The sequence below is a fragment of the Pteropus medius genome, unplaced genomic scaffold, assembly GCF_902729225.1.
Source record: "Pteropus medius unplaced genomic scaffold, Ma_sr-lr_union100, whole genome shotgun sequence".
Taxonomy (NCBI): Eukaryota; Metazoa; Chordata; class Mammalia; order Chiroptera; family Pteropodidae; genus Pteropus; species Pteropus medius.
Window position 1 is genome coordinate 44,736,000 of NW_024349800.1, and position 6,000 is coordinate 44,741,999.

Sequence of the window (6,000 nt, forward strand, 5' to 3'; positions counted from 1 at the left end):
TAAAGATGGGTCACTGATTTAAGAGTGTCCCTAACCCCATCAGGGGAAAAAAATCTACCTTTGACAATCCTAAGTCTTTAAGACTAGGAGTAGACTGGGGAACTCTGAACTCCCCAGAAGCAGAGCTTTAACCTTCAATGTTTCTCACTGATTCTCAGGGTAGGTGTGCCCTCTGCAGGAGCTCTCCATGCCCACCTGGCTACTGATGACCTCTATGGTGAGGCTTATAGTTAATCCCATAGATAAGGCAACTGTGTCAGGCTAGCCCTTCTGCTTGGGATGATGCCAACTTGCCTCACAAGATGACAAACCAAGATAAACTAGTGTTCCAGAAGGTTTTTTGCTTAAGTCAAAGGTGTAACATGTTAGGAGCTAATCAAATCTGAATTGTTACATAGAGAAAAATCCCAAACCCCTTAAGACTGACAACATGGGAAAAGATCTATGGAGAATTTAGAAGAGAATTCAGAAGACAAGAGACATAATGGAGAACTAAATGTCTTAGTCAATAGTTTAACTGCTATAATAAAATTTACTGTTAACTGGTGGCTTAAACAACAAACATTTAATTCTGGAGACTGGAAAGTTCAAGACCAAGGTGTTGGCAGATCCAATGTCTGGTGAGAGCCTACTTCCTGGTTTGTAGATAACTGTCTTCTGGTTGTATCTTAACATGGCAGAGATTACAGAAGGGGCAAGGAAGCTCTTCGTATAAGGGCACTAATCCCACTCATGAGTGTTTCACCCTCATGACCTAATTACCTCCCTAAGGCCTCACCTTCTGATATCATCACATTCGGGGTTAGGATTTCAACATATAAATTTTGAGGGACACAACATTCAGTGTATAACATCAGATGATAGATATGAATGTTGTACCTGGTAAGGACAAGTCCCCTAATCACAGATGCACATTAAAGACAGGGGTCATAGTAAATGAGATTATTATTATCCAGCTGACCCAGGGCAGAGACCCTGTTGTCCCAAGACAGAGACTGAGCACTGAGGACACACGGCAGGTGATACCTAACACAGATGCTCAATCAGGCTTCATGAACAGCATGTTCTCCTTAGCCACAGGGCTAAACATTTCTATTCAGCTCCCCACAAGAATCTTAAGATTTATAATGAGTTATAAAAAAATGACATTTTCATCCATAGTATGAAGATCCAGAAAATTCTTCAAGGCAATGAAAAAAAAAGAATCCTTTACTTTTGAATGATTCATTTCAACCTTTATATCCCTATCTTTACTAATAATCTGGTTTCTGATTTTAAATTTGTTATTTTACATGTAAATTTTATTGAATTGTGTGATGGCTTTAATGTATTTTAATAATAATTTTTAAAAAGTTAATCTACAAAAAAATCACAAGGCCCATTAGGCCACATGCCAGAAATGAAATGGTCTTACCAACTTGTACTTATGTATACCACCACCACCCCACCACCCCCAGTTTCCCTCCTAAGTTACATTTCCTCTATATTTGTTAATTGTAGGTATGAGGTACACGTTGTCATGTAATTTTAAGCATAATTAACTCTAACCTTTTTATGAGCAAAATATGTAAAACATTTTGTTAAAACATATTTGTAATACTTACGATGAATAAAAATATGAATTTACCTTAATCAGTATGCATGAGTCCCTATTCCTCTCTCTCATCTTAAAAATAAAGAATAACATAAAACTGCCTGTAAGTGGTTGTGGATTCCTTGCCTAATCTCTTCCACCATTTCCCAGTCAGATTACTCTCTTTTTCCTTTATCACACATATATTCTGTTCTTATAAATTTTATTCAACAATAAGCTTAATATGTGTTATGTATCAGCATGATAATAGAAACTATATATATATAACACCATATATATATATATAAAACACCATATATACACATATATAGATATATATGTATATATATAAAACACCATATATTCCTCAAGAATAATCTAATGGAAGAGATAGTCGAATTAAAACATTTTGTGTATTTGTGTAGTTATTTTCTTAACAACTAAAAACTGAGTGACTAATTTGTCACTGTTCTAGAGACAAAGTAAAAAGAGTGATCACCACTTATGCTATCATGGTGTTTACAGTCTAGCTGGAGTGGGGGGGGTGACAAGAAATAACTACATAAAAATAATGTGTAATTAAAATTGAGTAAAGTTTTATGAACATAAATAGGATGCTCTAAAGAAAACAAAGTGAGAGACCCATTCAGAGATGGACACCAAATGAGGTTAAAAAGAGACAGAATAATCAAAAAAAAAAAAAATCAGGAGAGTCAAGAGAGGAGGGTTTTAATGAAGAAAACAAAGAGTACTTTGCATAACTGAGGAGTGTTTTTTTCACATGTCTATGTGAAAGGCTTCTCAGAGAAGGTTACTCTCCAGTGGAATCTTAATGCGTATATAGGAGTCTAAAAAGATACAATGTGGAGAAGATGTGCTGGGTTTCCAGCAAAGGGAATAGATATACAAAGCATGGAAGTATGAAAGAGTATGACACATTTAGGTAAGAAAAGGTCTTTCCATAATGCAGGGACTTAAGTGTTGTAGTGGAGAGAGGCAGTACCTGAAATAAATACAAAGATCGCAAGAGATCTTGTATGCCATGATGAGGAGTTTGAACTTTATCTAGTAAACAATGAAATAAATTTTAATTTACATTAAAAAATGGTGTGAGCAGGTCACTCCGGTTATAAAGAAGCGATTGGAAAGATGAGAATGCGAGGAGAGGAAAATAGAACACAGCAATCACGATCTAGTAACAGTATGTAGAATGCCAGAAATCTGAGTGTGATCCATTATATTAATTCATATATAAATTTATGTAGTTATGGTGGTGGTGGATAAACTAAAAGAAAACAAAAGCACAGTAGACACAATAATGGAATATGCCCTAGGAGTTGATGACAGATAAATCCAGAAAAATTAAAGTAGGAGCAGAGCAAAGATGGCTCTAGGATTTAGGATGGGACTCCATTTATCTAGAGCAGAAACTCCTTTTATTTAAAAATGAATAAATCAAATAGAGATATCAGGAGACAGTTACATACACAAAACTGAGTATCAAGAAAAAGAAAAAGCTTGGAGTTTCCTATTTTTAGAACTTGCCAAATATAAAGGAATGTATAAGACTTCCTAAGTAATAACTATAGAGCCAGAAATACAGAAGACTAAATACCAACCTAAGGCTATAGCCTACACTTGGGAGAGAGGGAAGGCAAGACTACTAAGGGATACATTGAAATACCTAAGGAAGAAAGAGATCCAGAACACTAACGTGCCATGAAAGTCAATAGAGAACTTAAGACAAGACAATGGATTCACAGATTAAGTGGTCCCTAATGTCTTTAGATAGAACAAATATGGCAGATAAGTGGAAGTAGAATGCAGTTTGCAAGCAGTCGTGGTATTAGTAGTGGGAGAAAAGAATATTCTTTTGCCTCTATATCCATTTCCCATTCCATTCAACAAGGGAAGAGAAGTTACTGCACTAACCGTTTCAATTCTGGATTGTGATCTAACTACCTCTACTGGTATGCAGACTTGGTCTACTTTAAAACATCAATCTCTTCTACTCCATAAATTAAGATTCTTTAACTTAGTCAGGGTATCCTCTTAGGATATAGCTGTTCATTTTTCCTCATAAACAGAAACTACATAAATCATCATCACTTCAGACTTTATTAAAGAATAGCCATTATTAAAATTGGGATTTATAGAGGAAAAGAAGGGCTCTGCTTCTCTTTGTGGTAGATAACTGTATTATCTACCACAGTTAATGAGATACGTGAAAAACTGTAATTAAGAGAGATCGTCCAGGTACTAATTCACTGTCTTCCATTATCACTTGCGTAGCATATTGAGCCAATTCAGAAACTTTGAATATCCTAAGACAAGATTTGTACACGCATCGAATACTGAGCCAAATAAAATTAAAATGCCAGCAAAACTCCTAACAGTGGAGTAATAAGAAACTGAAGATTATTCAAGTATACTATTGTTTCATTATTGAGTATATAATATTTTTTTAGTTCTAAAATTTCTATTTTTGTAATAGTTTCTATTCCTCTACTTAGACATCCTATTTTTTTTTTTTTTTACCACATTGTGAGCATGTTTTCCATTAGATCCCTGAGTAAAATGATCATAGCTGCTTTAAAAAAGTTGTTCATTCGTGGAACATTTAGGATATTTCAGAGTTAGTCTATTGGTTTCAGGCTGTACATTATGGAGACTCCAGATTCTGTTGTATTCCTCCGAAAAGAGTTGCATGCATGCGTGTGCGTGTGCGTGTGCGTGTGCGTGTGCGTGTGCGTGTGTGTGTGTGTGTTGATAGTTTTTTTAGTAGTTTGCTTGGCTAAACTCAAATTGCAAACTCTCTCTTGGTTAGTATCTCAAGTCTTAGTTCAGATATTTTGTCCTTAGCTGACCTATTTGAACTCTACCCTTTGCATGCATATTTCAGGGGTCAGCCAGAGACTTGGACAGAGATCATTAACAAAACTTGGAGCTTCGTCTTTATCTCTCCTTGCCAGGATTCCCCTGTCACTTTTCAGCAGCAGTGATTGCTTTGAAATCTAACTTCTAATTCTTTAGGTTAATCTCCTCAAACATCTCCAAAACTAAATGATTTCTAGATAGCTCATCATCCTTCCAGTGATATTCTAAACATAGCATAGTTTAAATGACCTCATTTAAACACAATTCCTAATAAAATGTATGATTAATATAAAATATGAGGCTATTATCTCCCTCATCCACGATAGAATAGTTTAATTCATGCTGCTCAAGACTGCAATCACATTCTAGTAACCATTGGTTATTTTTAAGCTTTAGATCAATTAAAATCATAAGACTGTTCTTTGGGTTTTGTTCCTCATACAGAAAGTCCTAAATTAAGACCTGTCAATTGAAAGAACATCAACATAACTTTCCTCAACTTTGTATATATGCAATTTATTTAGAACTTGACCTAAAGTTATCTCCATATAATTGCAATATTTTATTATAGATACATTTATTCATTAATATTTATTCTTTCTGCAAATATTTATTGGAAATCTCTTAGGCACTTGGAAACGCAGTGGTGAACATCGCAGACAAAATTACTCTTTTTATGTAATTTCTATCTTAATTTGAGGTGCTAAAATATATACAAATAAACAAGCAAAAATATAAGATTATGTACCTACAAAGAAGATAAAACAAAATAATATGGTAATACAATAGATAGTGATAGAGGAGGTGTCATTTGGATTGGGAGTTAGTGCTGTCCTGTCTGAAGCAGCATTTGAGCTAAAATATCAATAATGACAAGGGTCTTACTGTAACAAGTTGAAATCTAAGTGTTTTGTTTATCATCACTTTTTCTCATCTCTCTGAGCTCTCACTAAGCCCTTAATTACTCATTCTCAGAGATGGAAGAGGTCAGTTTGAAGAATGGATCTTCTAAAGATGCTTCTTGATGCCATGTATTTCATACCAGTTTTATCACGTCTTCACAATCAAATATATGCTGTCTTACAATATGCTTAATCATTGGTAGTAGAGATAAACCCATTAGGAAAATAACATTTCCATTCTATTTTGAATTTAAATGTTTCCATTAAATGTCATTTGTCAATACAAGTGTGGCATGCACTCAGTTCACCCTAAAAGAGGACATGATTCAGTAAGCATAATAGATGAATTTTATAACTACTTAATTTACTTCCAAAAAAAGTACACTAGGTCTGATTTCGATACAATAAGGAACACATAGACAATTCTTCTCTAGAGAGAGAACACAGGACATTTCATTATAAATTTTAGTAAATTATAAAAATTAGAAATGTTTGGATATGTACACATTAGGTTGGTTACCTTTTTACTTTTTCTCTCAGATTAAATAATCTCTATGCTAATATCTTTTTCTACCATAATATTTTAATGTTCTTAGTATGCCTCATGTCTAAATTTCTTAAACCTTTAGAATTATGGTGTCAAACTGG